The 23,693-nt window shown below is 39.7% G+C and overlaps 1 pseudogene; it reads left to right on the forward strand.

Moving 5' to 3' along the window:
- Positions 1 to 21,373, forward strand: part of LOC149202969 (photosystem I reaction center subunit III, chloroplastic-like) — a 47,386-nt pseudogene extending 26,013 nt beyond the window's left edge.
- The last annotated feature ends 2,320 nt before the right edge of the window (positions 21,374 to 23,693 follow it).

Below are 23,693 nucleotides of genomic sequence, written 5' to 3' on the forward strand. Positions count from 1 at the left end.
TCAATTGTAGCCGTTTCCTTTGGTAAAAAATAGTCGTTTCTTTCTAGCCGTTGTATGTTCGATATCTCTTTTTAACTTTTTTCCATGATCTTATTCTTCATCTTGTTTTGATGATGAACAACCGTTGCTGGTTCGAAACACATTTTTCCATGATTTGATTCTTCATCTTGTCTTGACGATGAAACACACTTGCTAGTTCAAAATGCGTCAACAAATGAATTTTAATATGATTATCCCTGAAATCTATTTCAAAATCATGAAACATTTTCAATCTAATAAATTTAAATTTACAATAAATTTGAAATAAATATTAAATCAGTGATTATAAATCAGCTTTCATATAACCTGGTTTTATTTGGTTACATAATTGTTTAATATGTTAATGTAAACGATGTAAAAAAACACCGTTTTGAAACCTTTTAATAGTATACCCGATTTTGAAAAACAATTGAAATTCACTCTTTGTGGGATCTTTTTATGGCTTGTAGCAAGATCTGAAAAAACAATTAAATATGTTTAAGTGGGGAAAGGTTCCTAACGTTAGAAAATAAATATATTTATTAACAAATTTTTTAGATCAATATGAATGTTATAAAAAATAATGATGAACTTATCATGGAGGAACTTCTTAAAATTGGAATAATCTCAAATCCTTAGGAAATTGGTGGGTGGGGAGCCAGGTGGCACGAATTTAATTTTTTAGATTTATTAAAAGTAATTGACCATTTTTCTAAATAATTTTTTCTTATTTGGCCGACGCATTTGGAATCAACAAGTGTGGTTCATCATCAGGACCAGATAAAGGGGCAGACCATGACAAAGGCTTAATTAAAGAGCAATGTAGAGACATAATTTCAAGTAACAATAATATTTGAGCAATAATATTTATTAGAATTGGAATAATCTTAAATCCTTAGGAAATTGGTGGCCGGGAAGACACGTGGCACAAATCTAATTTTTTTAAATCTATTAAAAGTAAATGCAACCTAAAAAACTCTTTGATACATGTAGTTGATAAGCATTAAGACTAAGCTAAGCATATTCCCTTGAGAATCAATCTAGGCACTCAATTAAAAATAAATAAAAGGGAAAAATCCTCATCCACCTTAAGTTGAATAAGAAGCCTTCTGCAATAATGAATAGGTGAATACTAGATATTTAACTCAATATCTATATAATGTAGTTGAACGTAATTGGCATTATCATAATCTAATATTTGTTGACCTTGGTTGAATGTAGTTGTCCATGTTGAACATATTAACCACGGTTGACCTTGTTATCTACCATTAACTATGCTAACCATATACGACCATGCATGACTATGTTGGAGATAAGGATGGGTGGAGTTTCTCAATGTTGATTTTAATTTGGTCATCTATTATTTAGGGGTGGTTCGATGCTCTTAGATATCTCATATTCTATTGGATTAAAAGTGTTGGGGGGGGGGGGGGGGGGGGGGGGGGGGGTGTTGTAACTGGTAGCTTTCAACGGTCTTTGTGGCATTGATTGTACTGGCCTTGTGTTGGGTTACTTTTCTCTTTGTCCTTAATGCCATGACCATAGATGCACAGTGGAAGAGGGGTTGGAGGCCATGGCCAGCAAGTCTAGTGGTGTGCCCAGACCAATTCCCAAGAAGCAATTGCCATTTATCATTCAGTGACTTCTCCTAGCATTTGGGAGGAGATTCGTTGGCTTGAGACTTATGCTACTCATAACTAGTAAGCATATTCAGATACAAAAATTATGGAGGAGGTTTCTAATTGGATTGTTGACCCTCATCATAACAAGGGAAGAAGAAATCAATACATGCGTTCCATAATTTTACCCGACAACTGAAGACCCTGTTAGGTCGAGTGTTAAAGGAGAAACACGAGGACATAAATGATATCATCTCCTCTCTGAAAGAAATTGAGAGTGTTCAATGGAAAAAAAACCCTTGTCCAGAGAGATTGGATGGTTTCTTGGCACACCAAGACAATAACCTCCAATGTGAGTTCAAGCCCTATACGCTAGTTGGTACAAGTGCAAAGAACCCTACCCTAGTGACATCTCTAGAGTTAAGAATATGTTGTTATCTTGTTTTTATGTTATAATGCATAGTCTCATTTTCATATGGCACCACCATATTTAGTTATTGTTTCTTTTATTTTTGTTGAAAATCCATGTCTTCTTATATCAACCCAGATATTTGATTTCCCTTTTGGTAGATTAAGATCTATATATTTTTTGACAGTTGGTCTATCAAGATGTATTTGGATTTCTGAAAGTAATGCAAATCTAACTTACTTAAAGAAAAAAGGCATAAAAAGTTATATATAAAATTAATTTTCTTTAATATATATTTTCTTTACATGATTAAAATGACGACATTGAATAATAAAACATAAGCTACTTTTATTTCCATTAAAAGGTGATAAAAGGGTGAACTATTTTTCTCCTTCAATAGAAATAAAAAAGTGATACAAAATTGAATTGTTTTTCTCCTTCAATACAATTGTAGAGGACCCTACCTTAGTGACATCTTCAATGTCATGAATATGTTGTTATGTGGATTTTATGTTATATCGTGTAGTCTCATTGTTATATTGTACCACTTAATGACCATTTGTTGTTTTTTTTATATTTGTTGAAACTCTATGTCTCCTTATAATCACAAATAGATCCCATTTCCCTTATGGCAGAGCAAGGTCAATGTATTTTTTTTTACAGTTGGTCTATTAGTGATGTATCTTGATTTTTGAAGGTAATACAAATCTAAATTACAAAATAAATATAGATCCCTATATAAAACATTAAATTTCCTTAATATTTGTTACATATATATGATTAAAAAGAGGATGTTAAAGAACAAAATATAAATTGTTTTATTTTCATTAAAATGTGATAAAAACTTGATTTCCTTTTCTCCTTCAAGATTATGAAATAAGTTGTGCGACAGTAAAATTTAATATTAGTGCATCCATATAAATTAAACCGTTAGAAAATACTAATAGGAATCAAGATGCTTGACTCATGACACATCTCAAATTGTTAATATTTAAAAAAAACTTATAAAAACTAACCAAATAGTAATTTTATTTTAAATTATTATTAATTATATAACAAATAATATATGAGTTAAGCATATATACATTTTTAAAAAAATCTAACAATATTATTAACCATGGAGATTCACCCCTCTTTACCGTGGAGATTCTTAAGCTATATATAGTCTTTTATACAATAACATGGAGTACTAATACCACATGCCCAAAAAACCATAACTCATGTTCATGTGACATTATTTTAATTAATTAATTATATTAAGAGAGTAGAAAGTGCATAACTAATTTTGAGATAAATCTCAACCTTTTAGTTACCCTTCTAATTACTCATCAAGGCAACCAAAAGACTATACATTTAATTGTCAACTCAAGGCTCATTCGGACTTGTGAATTCCCATACACCATATATGTAGTTCACACTTTCTATTTCCATTTGTTTGTGTTGTAATTGTAGTATCAACGATTAATTTTGCAGATGAATCATAGTCAATTTATAAGCTTAGAAATGTGTTGAGAAGTTTACAATACTAAGAGGGGAGGGGATGAATTAGTATTGTACCAATGGATCATCAATTATAAATTTTATATTTTCTTTTAATTAATTGAACATACAATTATTATAAGCACAATATAATAACATATTTGAACTCAACATATGAGTAGAAAATAATACATCAATGAACATAAAACAAGAGAGAAACACATAAGCACATGAGAAAATTGGATATTAGGCAAAAACCCTTCTAGGAGAAAACCACCAAATGATTTTTCTTATTTTTATTCTTTGATATAATCTTATGTTACATCAATCACTCACACCCACTAGTGTACAAGAATCGACTTGTAATATGAGAGAACCTACTCACTCCATGCCACTCCCTGATGGAAGCCACCACTTCTACAACTATATGTAGACACCCATCTATTAGAGGCACCAACTCCCAATAAGTTGAAGGCACCCACCTGCTTGGAAGCACCCACTCTTGAATGGCTTTGCAGATACCGATTTGTTAGAGGCACTAAACCCCAAATATTTTCTCACTCCACCACCTGAAGGAATCCACTACTTCTTAAATTGACAAGCCACCACTGGTCTTAAAGGCCCCAACTTTCAAACCCTTGTGTACCACCTTTCATATATTTTCATACTAGGCCCATGAATCTTTGGTTAAAAAACTATAGACCATGTTTCATCAATTTTCATATTGGATCCACAATCACTCTTTTTTCAATCGTAACAAAATCAAAACTCAAAACCTCTTTGCAACATAAAAATTCTCACTCAACCATAAATACATAAGTAAACCCCACATGCTCTTATCTCTTATCAACAAAGCATCCCACTATCAAAACAAGAATCAACATACATACATATTTCTATCAAGACTAGAAACAACATACACAAAAACCTCAACAACAATATCGTACCATAAAATACACTCAATAATTGTGATGCCTATAACCATGGTTATCTCATAAAAATGCATTGTAATTATTTTGACAAAAATAAAATTTAAAAAGGGGACTGAATCAAGGGACATGAATTGTAGAGTTGAGGAGGAGTTTGATTTCTTGGGATGTTGAGGTATTCTTATGCAATAAAATTTGAATTATTTGGAAAACCATTAAATGTTGGTTGGTGTGTTTAATGAATTGATTTTGATCAAAATTAAATTTGCTACCAGGAGAGGTACATAGGCCTGTGTTGCTTGGGAGATCACTCATAAGACAATAAGGATATGAAGGAAAATTCTAGCCAGAAAAAAGTCAAGGAAGGTACAACAAAAGGAGAGGGAAGGCATGAAAGAGGGAATTCACAATCATGATAACATCATTTAGAGAAGGAAGAATGATCCGGATTTAAACAGGAACACAACAAATTACAGAGATAACCATATACACAAAGATGCAGCGGAAATAATACTTCATTTCATTAATGGAAAATACTGAAATATGCTTACAACCAGAAATGGAAATAAACCAGCTAGGGCGATGGTAGCTTATCTCTGAGAAGAGATGTGGTGGCTACATGCCTCTGAACTGTCTTACAATGATGCTCGAAGGCCTATTTATTGTTGAGAAACAATGGAAAACCCTTAACATTCCAAAACCTAACCCTAGGAGGTGAAACGCCAAACTATGGGCCCTGTTTGGGTAAATTGGTACATCAACTTCCCGGGGTCGTAACTTTGGCATACGATCTCTGTTTGACGCATACAATAGCTCGTTAGAAAGATCTATCCGAGAACTACCACTTTGGGAAGGGAAACATCGGTCCATGGACCCATGTTGCCCCCAGATTTCCCAAAAAACGTCGTTTAGGGCCTCAAAACGGCTCCAGAAGTTCAGGACCCAAAAAACTGCTAAAAATAGTAAGTTGTGCTACAATTAAGGAAACTGAAAATGCTGAGAGAAACAATGGTGGGGGTCTAGGTGGACTTGGCAGGTGGCCACCAATATCCACCTGGATCATTCCTCCCCCCTTAGGAAGCAATGGTCCCCATTGCGTTGAGTTCCTCCATGAGATGAGGAAACTTTTGCTGAACTTGTTCCCTGGTGAGCCACTTGCCCTGCTGAAGGAGTTGGCCTCCTTTGACAACTCGATACAATTGGATATTCTGTTGGCGAGTGTTCTTGATTTGTGTATCCATGATACGATTAGTGGCAGCTTGTTCCATGTAATCTGGATTTAATTCTGTGGGTTTGAGCTGTTCTACAATGTCAGATGTGTCTAGCAATGGTGGAAAGTATGGCCGAATGCGGTCCACATTGAACACTGGGTGCAGGCCAAGGAATGGGGGAATGCTGAGCTCAAATGCATTGTCTCCCATAGCGTTAGTAATGGTGTAAGGACCATATCAGAGTGGTCTCAATTTCCGATAGGCTCCAGTAAGGCGTTCCTTTTGCAAATGCAACCAGACTTTGTCGTCCACCTGAAACTTGTGTGGCACCCGATGTTGATCATGTCGATGCTTGTACTTGGCATTTGATTTCTCCAAAATGTCATGGACCTGCTGGCGAATATGTTGGATGCGCTCAGTGAAGCTAGTGGCCTTATCTATTTCGGACTGGACATGAGCTGAATTTATGTGAGTAGCTACAAGTGGCATGGCCACATCAATGGGGCATAGCGACTGTAAACCCAAACCCACCTAAAAAGGGCTATGGCCAGTGGAGCTGTGAAGAGCTCGGTTGTAGTTGTGCTGAACATGGGGGAGGCTCTCGTCCCATATGCGTGGATGCTTTGAGTTATACATGCGCAGAATGTGCACAATCATCCTATTGACAACCTCTGTCTAGCCATTAGTTTGAGGATGGAAGGCTGTGGACTTCGTGAGTTTGGTGTCCAGCATTGACCAGAGACTGGACCAAAATGTGCTGAGAAATCGACTATCCCGAACTGAGATGATGGACTGTGGGATCCCAAAGTGCACCCACACTCGTTCAAAGAAGAGTTTAGCAGTGGCTTCTGCTGTGATATTCTTCTTGCAGGCCGCCATAATGGCCATCTCCGAGAACCTGTCGACGACCACAAAAAACACAGTCATTTCCATGCTTAGTGGAACGAAGGCCTAACATGTAATCCATGGAGATGGATTGCCAAGGTCGACTAGGGGTAGGCAATGGGGTATAGAGGCAGTGCTTCTTAATGGTCGGTTTGGCAATGGCATAGGCAGTACATGATTTGATGTACTTCCCAACATCCTGTCGAAGATTCGGCCAATAGAAGTAATTTTGCAGTACTGCCACTGTTTTCTCGACCCCGAAATGCCCAGCAGCACGACTGTAGTGTGCTTCCCAAATCATCTTGGCACGCTCGCTTTAAGGAACACAAAGGTGACCCAGGTGGCATAACAGGGCATCCTGGAGGTGAAAATCTGGAACATGCCGACCCTCCAAGAGTGTCTGGTATGTGTGGCCGAATTCTGGGTCGCTTTTCTAGAGAAGTGGCCAGTTAGAAGTCTCATGCCCACAAGAGTTGAGCACGGTGGTTAACGCCATGATCGGTGGTCGACTGAGGCAATCTGCAACATTATTGGTGCTGCCCTTCTTATACTTGATATTCAAGTGGAATTGTTGCAGGTATGTAGACCACTTCTGATGGCGATCATTCTGCAATTTCCCTTGGGTCTGTATGAACTGCAGGGGTCGGTGGTCTGTGTGGATGACCGTTTCCTTCCCCAAAATGTAATGCTTCCATTGTTGGCAGGCCTGTACAATGGAATACCTCTTTATCATTAGTGGGGTACTTCCAGACTGTGTCTGAAAGTGTTTCACTATGATATGCCACTGGATGTCCATGTTGAGTAAGGACTGCCCCAATAGCATAGTCAGAGGCATCTGTCTCTACCTAAAATGGTTGTTGTAAATCTCGTAATGTGAGCACTGGTTCCGTGCAGAGGCGATCCTTCAACTCCATGAATGCCTTCAGTTGAGATTCAGAACAAAAGAATTTTGCTTTCGCCCCTCCCTTGGTAACTTGACTCAAGGGCCAAGTAATATGAGAAAACCCCAACATGAACCTACGGTAGAAGTTGGCAAGACCTAGAAAGCTGCAGAGCTCTGTTAGAGTGGTTGGAGATGGCCAATCCCGAATGACTTGGATCTTGGCTAGATCGACATGCGCCCCCTGTTCATCAATGATGTATCCCAGATACTGAACCTGGGTCATGCCAAAAGTGCATTTCTCCAAATTGGCACATAGCTTGTGTTGCCGCAATGTTTGGAGAACCTGTCGGATGTGGTGGAGGTGCTCTTCCCAATTCTGGCTGAAGATCAGAATGTCATCCAAGTATACTACTACAAAGGAGTTGGTGAATGGCTGCAAGATGTCATCCATTAGCCTCATGAAGGTTGCAGGAGCATTCGTCAATCCGAAAGGCATAACCAACCTTTCGAAAAGGCCCTCCTTGGATTTGAAGGCAGTCTTCCACACATCAGAGGGTTCGATTGGTACCTGGTGATATCCTGACTTCAGATCGATCTTGCTGAAATATTTCACCCCCTTTAGTTGGTCCAGGAGGTCATCAATCCGCGGGATCAGGTACCTATTACGGACAGTGATCTTGTTCAGCGCCCGATAGTCAATACAGAGTCTCCACGTCCCATCCTTCTTCTGTACCAACACGATCGGGCTCCCACAAGGCAATGAACTCGAACGGATGTGACCTTTCTGCAGTAATCAAAGAGATGGCAGTAGGTGATGCTACCTCTGGTATCCTGTACAACTTATTTCCCAATGTAATAATAACAGCACGGGGCCTTGATTCATACACAGCATGCCGCTTCCACAAGTATGGCTGTCCTAATAATACATCACAAGCTTCAAGGGGAGCAATGTCACACAATACCTCATCTGTGAAGGGCTTGTAGTTTTATGGGAGGCGACACTACTGGCTCACATGAAGATCTCGTCCTTGGTGAAGCCACCCAATGGTGTATGGTTGTGGATGTGTTGTGGACGGTAAGCCCAACCGCTTCACGACCTCTGCCGAAACGAGGTTCTTTTGACTCCCACTATCAACAATGAACTCTATCGGGGAGCCCTTTACCCACATCTGGGAGTGGAAGAGATGCTCCTCCTCCTCTGGATCTTCAGGTTCATTTTTCTGGATCTTGGCGGTAGCAACAGTGGCGTTGGGATCTGCATCAATGATCTACTTCCCTTTTTCATTCCCCTTATCGGGTTCTGACTCAGAGTCGGAACATGCATCTGATTCTGAAACCTTTAGCTCAGCCACCAGTGACTGCTTGGCCCAACACTCACTTGTGTTGTGAGTGGAGCTCTTATGGAACTCACACCATTTTGCAGTGTCCTTTTTTGGCTTCGCGGCGCTGTTCTTTGCTTGCAGCTTCGGCCGGTTGTCTTGGGCTGTCCCGCCTTGGCTTTGTCCTTTGTTCTGTGGTTTAGGGGCACCTTTCCCCTGCTTTGGATTCGCAGATCCAAAGTCTCACTTCTTTTGTTTAAACTTCTGCTCAACCTTGACGGAATATCAGTATGCTGTGGCGAGCGAGGAGATGTTCAGGAATTGTATTTCTTCCTGGATGTACTTGTGCAGGCAGCCACGGTATTTGAGTATCAAATGTGGCTCCGAATCTTTGATACCCAACTTTGTGCAAAGGGTATGGAAAAGATTGGTGAACTCCGGCACGTCTTGGTCTCTTCCCTGCCGCAGCGTGGTCCACTTTATGTATTCATCCTCATAGCTTCCGACAGGGTAGTACTGCTCCTTGATGGCATCCCAGAATGAATTTCAGGTGGGTGCGGCTGAAAATAGTGAGCCAGTACTTTCATCCTTCTGCTCACAGTAGGTTTCCCACCAGTCCTTGACGTGGGGGGATGCTTTGAGAAGAGCGAAAACAATCTTTTCCCGACTCGAAAATTCATGAACAAAAAACTAACCCTCTAGCAGATTTAACCATTTATCTACGGCATCTGCGTCTATCTCACCCTCGAATATGGGGATTTCAAAATTAACTTGTACCTTAAAGGGCGTGGCATTTCCAGAGTAGCTGCTGGAAGCTGATGCGTCGCTTCTGGGTAGCCGCTAAAGGATCTGGGCAAAGCTGTCCATCATCGCGTTCCGTTGTCGCTCGAGGGCTTCTTCAAACAAGATTTTGATGGGATCTCCTACCCCCTCATCTTTCTTCTCATCCGCCGTGGGAGGCCATCGGGATTTGCGAGGCTGGTCTTGCAAAGGTTCAACCAGTTCAAGCCCTAACTCCTTATATCCCGACCTTGTTGGGGACATGCAAAGAAAAACAGAGAAAAAGCAGACCGCTCTGATACCACTGATCCGGATTTAAACAGAAACACAACAAATTACAAAGATAACCATATACACAAAGATGCAGCGGAAATAATACTTCATTTCCTTAATGGAAAATACCAAAATATGCTTACAACCAGAAATGGAAATAAACCAGCTAGGGCGATGGTAGCTTATCTCTGAGAAGAGATGTGGTGGCTACATGCCTCTGAACTGTCTTACAATGAGGCTCGAAGGCCTATTTATTGTTGAGAAACAATGGAAAACCCTTAACATTCCAAAACCTAACCCTAGGAGATGAAACGCCAAACTGTGGGCCCCGTTTGGGTAAATTGGTACATCAACTTCCCGGGGTCATAACTTTGGCATACGATCTCCGTTTGACGCGTACAATAGCTCGTTAGAAAGATCTATCCGAGCACTACCACTTTGGGAAGGGCAACATCGGTCCATGGACCCATGTTGCCCCCAGATTTCCCAAAAAACGTCGTTTAGGGCCTCAAAACAGCTCCAGAAGTTCAGGACCCGAAAAACTGCTAAAAATAGTAAGTTGTTCTACAATTAAGGAAACTGAAAATGCTTAGAGAAACAATGGTGGGGGTCCAGGTGGACTTGGTAGGTGGCCACCAATATCCACCTGGATCAAAGAAATAAATTAACTAGAGGAAGGCATTAAGTAGAAAAAGATCATGGGTAGGAGGAGGAATAACAGAAGAAAGAAAGTTTCAAAATAAAGGAGAAGGAAAAAGGGAGTGAATCGATTTTGGCTAGAAATTTTGCTGCAGAAATGGTCTCTCATTGGTGAGGAATAATGCCTCTGGATTCCCTATAAATCCAGAGTGTAGAGATGGTTTTATATAGATTCCCTCAGTGGTGTTGGTGGAGGATTGTGGCATTGGATTCCTAAAGGGAGAGCCTCTAAAACTCTTATTGTTGTAGTGGGTTCTCGATTCACCTAAGTGGGTGGAACCATTATGTTAAGGTAAAGACTCCATCTCTAGATTCCCTTGTCACTCTTGGGGTAGAGGAAGTGGGTCTCTATATTCCCTGTGTGTACTTGCGTGGAGAATTAATTTATGTATTCTGTGTGTGCTTGGGTGGAGGTTGTGAACCTCTGGACTCCCTATATGAATGGATTGGCTGCAATTGGGTAACTAGAGGGTGGAGGCAATGGGGCCTATGGACTCCATGTCTATTATTGGGCTGCTTAGTGGTTGGTGGGTGGAGGAAGGAGGTCCTATGGATTCCCTGTTTCAGAAGGAAGTTGGTGTTTAGTCCTTTGAGAAATCCCCCCTCAGTTTCTATAATATGGCTCAAGGGTGACAACTGAAAGTGAACTTGGATGAAACTCCCTATGGTTAGGTGGAGAGTCTTTGTCCTAGACATAATTTACCTGCAAATTTAAAGATAACTATCCTTCTATACTTTTTAAAAGGTTATTGAATTTATGATGCATTTCTGGTCTAAAATGGATCTGGATTTTTGAAATGTAACAGTGTTGTTAATTTAATGAGTATGTGGTTACATTCTTGTGTGGAAATTATGACACTTATATTTGTGATGAAATTATATATATAAATATATTACATGTTTGAAATGAATGATGATGATAAATGAGTTAAGTGTGTGCCTCTAGATTGGAGTGAAGTGTTGTGTGAAATGCTTGTTGGTGTTTCTCATAAAGTATAATATGCAAAAAATGTTTAATGCTTTACATGATAACAAGTATTATGCTATATCCCTGAACTAGAATTACATTATATAGGAAATCCTGATTGTTTTGTTAACCACATATATATAAATAACACCAAAAGTTATGAATTGATACAAGTAGAAGAATGGTCCATGAAAATATGAATTCAAACCAAGAAATGTTGGGCTTGAAGACCCCTTCCATTAATAAATATGATTGCAAGGGACACAATCTACCTTGTTGGGTCTATGTATACACATATATAATTGTTCACTTAGTTACAAGCCTATGAATCCCCTTAGGTGGCATTACACAAATATTGAAAGAATTGTTTCATCTTTTAGGCGTAAGGGTAGACAAAAACCCTTGCATTAAAGCTTAGTGAGACTTGAATTTTAAGCACCTTGGAGGTCTTCTACAAACATCCCGGTGTTGTTCGTTAGGCCCTAAAAGCCCCTGCATAGCACCATAGAACTATTTACAGGCTTTCTTTGGAACATGGAGCTCCTGGAGTGTGGCGAGATAGGAGGATCCCCTTTGGGAGTTCACTACAGGTCGTCAGCAGAGAGGGTTCATAGGATCACGTATGCCAGCCTTCCTCAAATTCCTTATTTTGATACAAGGAATGTCTAAGGACCAAGAACTCATTGGAGTGTTTTTCACCCAAGCTCAAGAGGAGTAGCACTATAGGTTGCTTTAGCAACCCACCACCGCTAGTACCAAATGTTGGTGTTGATATTAATCTTTACAAAACCTATGTGGGACACAATCTACCTTGTTGGGTCTATGTATACACATATATAATTGTTCACTTAGTTACAAGCCTATGAATCCCCTTGGGTGGCATTACACAAATATTGAAAGAATTGTTTCATCTTTTAAGCATAAGGGTAGACAAAAACCCTTGCATTAAAGCTTAGTGAGACTTGCATTTTAAGCAGCTTGGAGGTCTTCTACAAACATCCTGGTGTTGTTCGTTAGGCCCTAAAAGCCCCTGCATAGCGCCATAGAACTATTTACAGGTTTTCTTTGGAACATGGAGCTCCTGCAGTGTGGCGAGATAGGAGGATCCCCTTTAGGAGTTCACTGCAGGTCGTCAGCAGAGAGGGTTCATAGGATCACGTATGCCAACCTTCCTCAAATTCCTTATTTCGATACAAGGAATGTCTAAGGACCAAGAACTCATTGGAGTGTTTTTCACCCAAGCTCAGGAGGAGTAGCACTATAGGTTTCTTTAGCAACCCACCACCGCCAGTACCAAATGTTGGTGTTGATATTAATCTTTACAAAACCTATGTGGTAGAGTAATGGTCAAAATAACCAACGAAAAGTGATTGAAAAAGGGATGAAGCAAGCTCTCATGATGACCATTGAAATCCAAATAGGGCATATCACATAAAGCTTAGAAAGCTTCCTCTGGTCAGGCCATGGAAATGTTCGAGTGAAGTCTTTGATGTGGAGGAGGGAAAAACCTTAAACTTATAATGCAATCATAACATCCCATGGTTGATTTTCTATGTAAGTAAAATATAACCAAGGTCATGGGACACATATTCCAAGCTGAATGTTGGGAAAATCATAGTGATGGGTATCACTAGTGATTAATTAATGGCTATGGAAATTGGCAAAGGAAAACTATCAATAATTAGCATTTATTTATGAAAATAAAGGAAAATAGGAGAAAAGTATGATGAAGAGAAAAAAGTTTGCATTAGGGAAATTCAAAGCAAAATAATGGAAAATGAAGAAAATGGAGGCCTGAATAATAAAAGGGCTTCTGAGGATAAGTTGCTAGCCTTTTGATAGTTTTTATGTGGAGCTCCCATTTCATTCTCTCACTCTCTCACACTCTTTCACACTTAGAGTATTCCTGGAGCATTCTTGGAGCATTTTCACATACATTGGATTTGGAGGAAGAAGAAAAAGGAAAGAAAGAAATCACAAGGGAATAGTTGGATTGATAATCACAACTAGATTTCCTAGGAGGTAACAGGGTGCATGTGTGAGTTCCTTACTAACTTCTAGATGAATGGTATATGCATGTGATTTTCTAGTTATATGTTATCATTGGCACGGAGATTTTCCTATATTGACAATGGTTTCAGCCTTGAAATTCCATTTCCTAGATAACCATGGTGTTGTGGGGTTTCCACATTGTTTTGTGATCGGTGCTCATAATTCCTTATGGTTTTGGGTTCTAACAAACACTCTAGAAACCATGGAGAATCTTAGGTTGAGTTACTAGTCATGGACCTCAAGTTGGGACAAACGCTCTAGAGCCCTTGGTGAGTTGTGCTACTAGTCATGGGAGCCAAGTGATCCGGATTTAAACAGGAACACAAAAAATTACAAATATGACCATAAATATAGAGATACAATTGAAATAATACATCATTTAGTTGATGTAAAATACTGAAATACGCTTACAAATAGAAATGGGAATAAACTAGCTCAGGTGATGGTAGCTTACCTCTGAGAAGAGATGTGGCGGCTACATCCCTTTAAAATGTCTTGCAATGACACTCAAAGGCCTATTTATTGTTGAGAAACAATGAAAAACCATAAATATCCAAAAACCTAACCCTAGGAGATGAAGTGCCAAACTATGGGCCCCATTTTGGGTAAGTTGGTACATCAACTTCCCGGGGTCATATCTTTGGCATGCGATCTTCGTTTGATGTGCACAATACCTCGTCAGAAATATCTATCTGAGGAATATAACTTTAGGATTAGAAACATCAATCCATGGACCCATGTTTCTCCCATTTTCTTAAAAAATGTCATTTAGGGCCTCAAAAAGGCTCCAGAAGTTCAGGACCCGAAAAACTACCAAAAATAGCAAATTGTGCTACAAATAAAAAACTGAAAAACTGAAAGAAACAATGGTGGAGGTCCAAGTGGAATAGGCAGGTGACCACCAGTATCCACCTGGATCATTCCTCCCCCCTTAGGAAGCAATGGTACCCATTGCGTTGAGTTCCTCCATGACATGCAGAATCTTCTGTTGAACTTGGTCCCTACTGAGCCACTTGCCATGGTGAAGGAGTTGGCCTCCTTTAACAACCTGATATAGTTGGATCCTTTGCTGTCGGGTGTTCTTGTTCTACATGTCCATGATCTGATCAGTTGCGGACTATTTCATGCAATCTGGATTTAACTCTGTAGGTGTGAGTTATTCTATAGTGTTTGATGTGTCTAGCAATGGTGGGAAGTATGGTCAAAGGTAGTCCACATTGAACACTGGGTGCAGGCCAAGGAATGGGGGAATGCTGAGCTCAAATGCATTGTCTCCCACAGCATTGGTAATGGTGTACAGAACATATCAGAGTGGTTTGAGTTTCTGATTGGCTTCGGTAAGGCATCCCCTTTGCAAATGCGACCAGACTTTGCCGCCGACTTGAAACTTGTGTGGCACCCGATGTTGATCATGTCACTGCTTGTATTTGGCATTTCATTTCTCTAGAATGTTGTGTACATGCTGGCGGATATGTTGGATATTCTCAATGAAGTTGTTTGCCTTACCCGTTTCAGACTTGACATGAATCGAATCTTTCTGAGTAGCTGCAAATGGCATGGCCACATCAATGGGACATAATGGCTGGAATCCCAAAACCACCTGAAAGGGGCTGTGACCATTCGCGTTGTGGAGAGCCCGGTTATAGCTATGTTGGACATGGGCGAGGTTCTCATCCCATGTGCGTGGATGCTTTGAGTTTTACATGCGCAGAATGTGTACGATCATCCTGTTTACGACCTCTGTCTGGCCATCAGTTTGGGGATGGAAATCTGTGGACTTAGTGAGCTTGGTGTCTAGCATTGACCAAAGACTGGACCAAAATGCACTGAGGAACTTGTTGTCCCGATCTTAGATGATAGATTGTGGGATCCCAAATTTTACCCACACTCGTTCAAATAAGAGTTTAGTAGTGGCTTCTACTGTGATATTCTTCTTACAGGGCACCATCATGCCCATCTTCGAGAATCTATTGACGACCACAAAAACATAGTCGTTGCCATGCTTAGTAGAAGGAAGGCCCAACATGTAATCCATGGAGATGGATTCCCAAGGTCGACTAAGGGTAGGAAGCGAATTATAGAGGCCTTGCTTCTTGATGGTTGGTTTGGAAATGGTGCAGGAAATGTAGGATCTCATGCACTTCCTGACATCTTGTTGAAGATTCAACCAATAGAAATACTTCTGCAGTACTACCACCATTTTGTCAACCCCAAAAGGCCTAGCAACTTGACTAGAGTGTGCTTCCCAAATCATCTTGGCATGCCCACTTTAAGGATTCTCACAAAGGTGACCCAAGAGGCATAACAGGGTGTCCAGGAGGTGAAAATGTGGAACATGTTGACCCTCCAAGGGCGTCTAGTATGTGTGGCCGAATTCTGGGTCTTTTTTTGTAGAGAAGTGGCCAATCATAAGTCCCATTCGCACAAGAGTTGAGAACCGCGGTTAACGCCATAATCGATGGTCGGTTGAGGCAATCTGCAACATTATTGGTGTTTCCCTTTTTATACATGATATTCAAATGGAACTATTGCAGGTATGTGGACCACTTCTGATGGCAATCATTCTGCAACTTCCCTTGCGTCTGTTTGAACTGTACGAGTCGTTGGTCTATGTGGATAACCATTTCCTCCCCGAAAATGTAATGCTTCCATTGTTGGCAGGACTGCACAATGGAATACATCTCTTTGTCATAAGTGGGATACTTCCGGACTGTGTCTGAAAGTGTCTCACTATCATATGCCACTGGATGCCTGTGTTAAGTAAGGAATGCCACAAGAACATAGTTAGAGGCATCTGTCTCAATGTCAAATGGTTGTTGCAAGTTTGGTAATGCAAGCACTAGTGCCGAGGATTTTTCATATCAAAAGGATTTTTCTTTCACTCCTCCCTTGGTGACTTAACTCAAGAGCCAAGTGATATGAGAGAATCCCAACACAAACCTGTGATAGAAATTGGCAAGACCCAGAAAGTTGCGGAGCTCTGTCAAAATGGTTGGAGCTGGCCAATCCCGAATGACTTGGATCTTGGCTGGATCCACATGCGACCCGCGTTCATTAATAATGTATCCCAGATACTAAACTTGGGTCATGTTGAAAGTGCATTTCTCCAAATTGGCACATATATTGTGTTTTCGCAGTGTTTGGAGAACTTGACGAATGTGATGGAGGTGCTCCTCCCAACTTTGGCTTAAGATTAGGATGTCATCGAAGTATACCACTACAAATGAGTTGGTGAATGGCCACAAGATATCATCCATCAACCTCATGAAGGTTGCAGGAACATCCATCAACCTGAAAGGCATAACCAACCATTCAAAAAGGCCCTCCTTGGCTTTGAAGGTAGTCTTCCACACATCGGAGGGTTCGATTGGTACCTGGTGATATCGTGACATCAAGTCGATCTTGCTGAAATATTTTTCCCACTTCAGTTGGTCCAGAAGGTCATCAATTCGTGGGATTGGGCACCTATTCCAGATAGTGATCTTGTTCAGTTCCCGATAGTCAATACAGAGTCTCCAAGTCCCATCCTTCTTTTGTACAAACATGATCGGGCACCCATAGGGTGATGCACTTGGTCGGATGTGACCTTTCTGCAATAGTTCCTAAATCTGCCACTGGATTTTGTCATTCTCCATAATGGAGCACCGATTGATTGGTCCATTGAGCAGTGGTGCACCTAGGGTCAGATCGATGGAGTACTTGACCTGGCAGTGTAGAGGCACCCCTACTAGGGAGGTGAAGATGTCGTCGTACTCCTCCATGGCCTTGTTCATCTATTGTTGTCATGCATTGGGGCCTTGTCTAGAGGTCATGGCCACCGTCTTCTTCTTTCCTTAAGGGTGTATCATCAGGAAAACAAATTTCCCAGTTTTGAAAATGAGCTTACTACATTGTTTTGTAGCAACTAAAAATATGGTGATAGGCGATGCTACCTCTGATATTTTGTAAAACCTTTTTGCCAAAGTAACAATAACAACACGAGGCCTAGACTCATATAGAACATGTCACTTCCACAAGTATGATTGGCCTAATAATACATCACAAACATCAAGGGGAGCAACGTCATACAATACCTCATCCTTGAAGAGCTTGATGTTGTATGGAAGGCGACATTGTTGGCTCATGTGAAGATCTCGTCCTTGGTGAAGCCACCTGATGGTGTACAGTTGTGGATGTGTTGTGGTCGGTAAGCCAATCCGCTTCACGAACTCTGTCAAAATCAGGTTCTTTTGGCTCCCACTATCGACAATGAACTGTAGCAGGGAACCCTTTACCCACATCTAAGAGTGGAAGAGCCACTCCTCCTCCTCTGGATCTTAGGGTTCCTCCTTCTAGATCTTCGTGGTGGAAACGATGGCTTTGGGCTCCACATTGATAATTTGCTTCCCTTTTTCATTCCCCTTATCGGGTTTTGACTCCGAGGTGGAACATGCATATGATTATGAAGACTTTAGCTTGGCCACTAGTGACTTCTTGGCCTGACACTCACTTGTGTTATAAGTGAAGCTCTTACGAAAATCACACTACTTTCCCATGTCTTTCTTTGGCTTCACAGTGTTGTTCCTTCCTTACGGTTTTGGAGGGTTGTCCTGGGCCACCCTACCTTGGCTTTGTCCTTTGTTCAGCGATTTGGGGCACCTTTTGCTTGCTTTGGATTCATAGATCTAAAGTCTCGCTTCTTTTGTTTAAACTTCTGCTCGATCTTGATAGTGTATCGGCACGTCGTGTCGAGCGAGGAGATGTTAAGGAACTCCATCTCTTGCTAGATGTACCTGTGTAGGCAACCACATTATTTTGGAACCAAATGCAGCTCAGAATCCTTGATACCCAACTTTGTGTGAAGGGTATGAAAGATATTGGTAAACTCCAGCACATCTTGGTCCCTTCCTTGCCGTAGCATGGTCCAATTTATGTATTTATCCTCATAGATTTTACCATGGTAGTACTATTCCTTGATGGTATTCTAGAATGAATTCCAAGTGGGTGCGGTTGAAAACAGTGATGTTGTATTTTCATTCTTCTGCTCGCAGTAGGTTTCCCACCAGTCCTTGATGTGGGAGGTAACTTTGAGAAGAGAAAAAGTAATCTTTTCCCGACCAGAAAAATCATGGACAAAAAAATACCATTCTAGCAGATTTAACAATTTATCTATAGCGTCTGCATCTATCTGACCCTCAAATATGGGAATGTCAAAGTTAACTTGTACCTTAAAGTGTGTGGTGCTTTCAGAGTAGCTTCTAGAAGTAGATTTCTCACCCCTAGGTAGTCACAGAAGGATCTGGGAAAAGTTGTCCATCATCGCGTTCCTTTGTCGCTCGAGGACCTCTTCGAGTAAGATTTTTATGGAATCTTGACGCATTAGCATCTAGGCCTAGCTAGCAATGTGATGGTGTGGTCACATGTTGTGGCCAATGAAAGTTTGGAGGAAGAATTGGTTGTTTAATTTTATTAATTGCAAAGTATGAAAGTAGTTAATTGTTTCCTAATTCTGAACAGAATTGGGAATAAGTGGCAAGTGATCCTCCCTGTGCGGAGATCAAGCCAATTAGTTATATTGATTAGTTAGGGTAGGATATGATTTCTAAGTATATAGTAAATTCCTTCATTTGTGGAAGGATATGGTTAGATAGGACAAATATGTATTTCCGTTTCTTTTCTGAAGGGAGGAGGAACAATGAGATAGGATTCACAATGGACTTGTAAGCCTATGGGTAGATTAGGAATAGAGTCCACTAATTTGAAGAATCAAGCCAGAGAGGAAAGATTTAGGAGAGGATTGAGTAGAGCGAGAGCAAGTATAGTGTGTGGATTGTGTTATGAAAACAAAGATCTTTCATTTGTGTAATCGGGCCAAGGCGAGACTCGGTAATTATTTTATTGTGAATGAATGATGTTGTTTTTATGATTGATTATCGAGCCTGCGGAAACCCTTGTATGCTTTCAGATTCTTTCTATTCGGCTTGGGTGATTATGCCTTCCTTTTGTTATGTTTAATGCCTAAATCGTATGATTGATAGAATTTGGGGCTTTATTTCAAATATCCTTGTTTGATGTCGGGTCGTCGAAGTTTATTTCATAGTTTTAGTTCTGTGAGCAAAAATCCCATTTACACTAAGAATTGTCACATAACACAGAACTGGATCCGAAATCTGGATTTGAAATCTTATAAAGGGTGACTTATATCCATATTGGGTCCGTAAGAATATCAGATCAGTGCTTTACAGTGGACAGAGCCTGGCTTGGAGGATTGCGACTATGTGATGTGCGATTAAATCGTAGCCGTTAGATTGCGATCAACCGTGATCATTAGATCGCGAAAGTAGTTGGCTACAGTGCATGGTATTTCAGGTGGCTGAAGAATTGTAGGTGGTATTGAATGGTGATCACCCAATCCCATTCACCCTTCGACACGTAGTAGCGAAGGTGAATTGGGAAACCGCTTTGTCTAGCTATTAATCCCCATGTTAATTATCTACCTGAAACAATTGTGAACTGTTGGATTGGAAAAGGGAATGAACGGTGGAGATCAGCCGATCAGTGATCGGTGATTAGAGTGCGCAATAGGAAGGTGATGGACCGAGAGTGGACCTACGGATATATGTGAATGTGGATATAAAATATTTGAGATGCGAATATATGTGTGGAGCAGGGTTTTTCGTGCATTTCCTGTGTTTCTACGTATTGTGATAAAGTGTTGATCGGGGTTTTAAGGCTAAAGTGGAATAAAACACTTCCGATAATGTAATGTGTTCCAATAGTGTAAGTGATCCCATTTTTAAATGAAAAGCACCAAACTACGCTTCTGATATGTATATGTAGGCATGGAGCTTTAAAGGCTTATAAGGGTGAAATAGTCCTGAAGGTGTTTAGGTTGTGGCAGCCATGTGGTTGCATCATTTTTGGTATCAGAGCAAGGATGTTTTGCTTATGAAGATTTATGATACAAAAGGTATGAAAGTTGCAGAAGTTCAATGAATGGCAAAGTTTGGCACCAGACTACAGTAGTAAGACTATAGAAGAAGTTTTGGAAGTTCTTAGAGACTGTAGTAGAACCTCATTCCAGCCGAGGCTTGGAATAGATAGGGACAGAGGAGTCCTTAAGAGAAGTGAGTGGAGCAACAAGAGAGAGAGAGAGCAAGATTGCTCAATGTAAGTTCTAAGGAAAGAGGACTTGGAGACCAGGCAGAGGAGAAGCTTGGTGAGAAGATCAACTTAGAAGGAAGTTGATTGGTTGCAGGTGTAGAGCTCACACATAAGAGAAGATGGCTATGGAAAGTCATATGGAAGGTTCAGAAGAAGGCTACAAGATGAATGAGAAGGGTTCTCAAACAATCTATAGGAAACAAATGAGTCAAGCAGAGATTGACAAGAAAATAGCTTAGATAAGAGAAGCACTCGATGTGTTAGTAATGCTACTAGAGGAGAACCAAAGACAAGGTTGGGTCTTGAAGAGGAAGCCAGTGAAGTGGCCTAAGTTGTAGAGAAGGCTGCAACAAAGATAGGTAAAGTGGTTGATGGAAAACCTTAAAGAAGTAGAGGCAGAAATGGAAGTTTCCATTTGTAGACCAGAACAGGGTGAAATGTTGGGTGAAGAGGATAATGAGAGATCAGTTGAATATCTCATGAACTATTGGAATAGTTCAGAACAATTAGAAGATATGATGACAAGGGAAGTAGATGAGGTAATGGAGCCTTGTGATTTTAATTCTCATAGTTTGTGTATGTTTGCAGGATATGTAGAGGATGATGGACAGTTGGGTGAAACTGTAACAAACAAGAATGAAGATCTTGAGGTGAAGTATGATGGAGGATGCCTTTTAGAGGAAGAAGGTGCTGATTTATTGCGGTAGAAAGAGTCCATCGATGAATATCTATTTGGTGTAATACAATCAAATGAAGTTGATATGGACCAGAAGTCTAATGAAAATGCCATAGTGGTATTCAAAGAAAGTAAGCAAATGAATTTGTCCGATGAAATTGATGAAAGAAATTTGCAATATGATAGTGCAGAAAACATGATAACTCAGGAGGATTGCAAGATAAAGAACAATGCTGAGAATGGAAGTTGTGATGAACTGTCAGAGAGATTTCACATGGAAATAGAATTCTTGTAAAGATTGCTCAAGGAACCTAAAGGAGAAATGAAACTTTCAGAACCTGACAAATAAAAGGAAATGGTTATTATGCACAATAAGGATGAAATGTCTTTAACATTTATAGAGTTAAGTAATTGTTTAGACTCTTCAGTTAATGATGTAACTGTAGGTATGGGAGACAACATTAATAAATATTTTATTGAAATCAGAGAAATTGAGCAGAGATTATTTGAAGGTGAGATGAAAGATCAGGAACAACAACGAAGTTATGTCCTCAGAGACATGAAGGAGACAAAATAATTAATCCATCAAGATAAAGATGGAAGGAGCCAACAATTTAAAAGCAATGATCAACTACATGGGAGTGAATTTGAGGAAGGCATTAGATTGCAGGAGTATAGAAACTGGAAGCAGAATGAAGAACAAGAGATTAGTCTGGCAGTAATGAGAACATAAGTAAATATAATAACAGAGGAGTTACAAAAGAAGACAAATGAAGATCAAAGATACAGATGGAGAATGAAGAAACTAGTCAAGTGGAAGCTATTGCAACAGAGTTGGAATGACAAGCTGATAAGCGAGTTCAGGGAACTTGAACAAATTCATATTGATTTGTTAGAAAAGGATAGGTTTAAAAGAATGGAGTTAGAGCAAGAAGGATATGTTGAAATCTAGAATATCTATGATGGAATATTGGTGCTTGAAGCATCAAAAGAGGATGGAAGGTATTGTATTTTTAAAACTGAAAATTGTTATTTGTTTGCAGGTCATGTAAACTTGAGGGAAGACAAGTAGATATTGGAAACTATCAAACCAACAGGTGGAAAGATGACTACCCACATTCATATGAAGAATAAAGAGGAAAGTTAAAGTCAAGTGAAGGAAGATGTCCAGTCAGATGACATCCAAAGGATAAGTCAAAAGGTGGATGGCAGAGGAATTATTGAGATCAAAGAAGTGTTTGGAAAGGAAGAGATCCATTTATATGAACACAGAACAAAGAGTTTTCTCAGGAAAACTGATGAAGCTAATACAAACCAAGAGGAGAATATTATGGTGTATTCAGGAAGTGGAAGTCAACTGGAAGAATTGATGATGAAATTATTTGAGGATACCTTGGTGTCTCATAGTTTTGAAACTAATATTTTGTGTGTAAATGAAGGATACATTGAAGTAAGGCAACTGTTTAAGTTTATCATGAGGGAAAGAAAAGAAAAGATATGATTTTTCAGAAGTTAAAGGAAGGAAATTCACATAATCTTGTGATGCAAAGGGAAGAGTAGTTGTTAAACATAGCTGTGGTAAATTATGCAGATATTAGACAACTATTGAAGACTGAATCCAAAGGAGAATAGCTATTGAAGGTTGATATAGAAGACTTTGTAGATATTAAACAATTATTGAAGATTATTGACCTTGAAGAAAGCCAGAGTAAAGAATGACTAAAGACAGATGTTGCAGACAATGAAGTTAGTGAAGATCACGCAAAGATCTTGGGAGAAATTCCAAATGAGATGGCAGATTTGTTGCATGAGTCAATTATTTTGAAGAAGAGGCAAGAAAACCAAGGAATAAGTGATCAAACTATACAAACAGAACTGAATGAGAATGAAGAAGTTGTCATGGATGACAAATATGGAAAAGAAGTTGTCAGAAGTGTTGGCATAATAAGGGAACAAGGTAAAGAATTTGTGTTTTGATGAATTGATTGATTCTGGTGAAGATTTATATGTAGAAACAAGGAAATGTGAAGTCAATTTGAAACAAGGAGTTGATTATAAAGATCAGATCGAAGTAAGGAAGGGTGAGATCAAAATGTCTTAGAAAGATGGAATGATGTTGAACCTACACTATGGAACTGTTCAACTAGAGATGAGTTCAAGAGATGATAGTAATAGGATTACTATTGTACCACAAAGATTTATTGATGAATAAGAGGCTAAAGATGACATTTCAAAAGCAGACAAATATGATACCATGATCCTTGAGGTTGAAAAACTTAAGTTACTAGAAGAAGAGATATTCCAAGTATCTAAGCAAGTAGGAAGAATTCTTAGTTTTCAAGGAATTTGTG

The sequence above is a fragment of the Pinus tabuliformis genome, chromosome 2_1 (genome assembly GCF_031772625.1).
Source record: "Pinus tabuliformis cultivar Carrire ecotype Pingquan chromosome 2_1, CPIR1, whole genome shotgun sequence".
NCBI lineage: Eukaryota > Viridiplantae > Streptophyta > Pinopsida > Pinales > Pinaceae > Pinus > Pinus tabuliformis.